We start from the raw sequence: 703 nt of genomic DNA, 5'->3' as shown, positions 1-703 counted from the left end.
AATGGAAGTTTCTTAACATTAGCTAAAAAAAAGGTTTATATTATCATATTATTTGTATTTTTAATATTATTATAAGTTATATAAATATATTATGTTATAATTTACGTTTCCCCAGATTAAGAAAATACTTTGCTGCTAGAATTAATGCAGTATATATTATTTATAGTGCTTGTTTTGTGACATAAAAATTATATTATTAGGACATACAAAGCATGGGTAGTTTGTTTACAAAATATGTGGTACGTGGGTGGAGTAGAGAAGAGTTCCGCGCGGTTGGTGGCCCTGTCATGTGGTGAAGAGATAACATGTCGGCGAGCGCAAGACGCCGAGAGACAAAACAAAAAATACCACGATGTCTGAAAGGAATTCTATTATCTGTTTTTCACAAAGATTGCCTGGTTTGCAGGCGGATGTGTTATAAAAAAACACAGATAATAGAGGAATTTAGACAAACTCAGGGCACTGTCGGCCGTGAGGAACAAGCTAGATTGCAACGCATTGTTTCGCCGCCGGACACGGGGGCAACAACATGACCTTGCCTCCTCCAGCCGGTGAGGCGTGAAGGGGAGGGGTGAAGTGGTGACAGGGAGAATGACACGCGCGCTGATAAGGCACGCTGCCTAAGGCATGTTGCACCGACGCCAACGCGACGGGGCCGCGCGGTGTCTCACCACGCGCAAACACAATCACAGTGGGACGTAAA

The sequence above is a fragment of the Bacillus rossius genome, chromosome 1 (assembly GCF_032445375.1).
Source record: "Bacillus rossius redtenbacheri isolate Brsri chromosome 1, Brsri_v3, whole genome shotgun sequence".
NCBI lineage: Eukaryota > Metazoa > Arthropoda > Insecta > Phasmatodea > Bacillidae > Bacillus > Bacillus rossius.
This window is presented reverse-complemented; position numbering follows the sequence as displayed.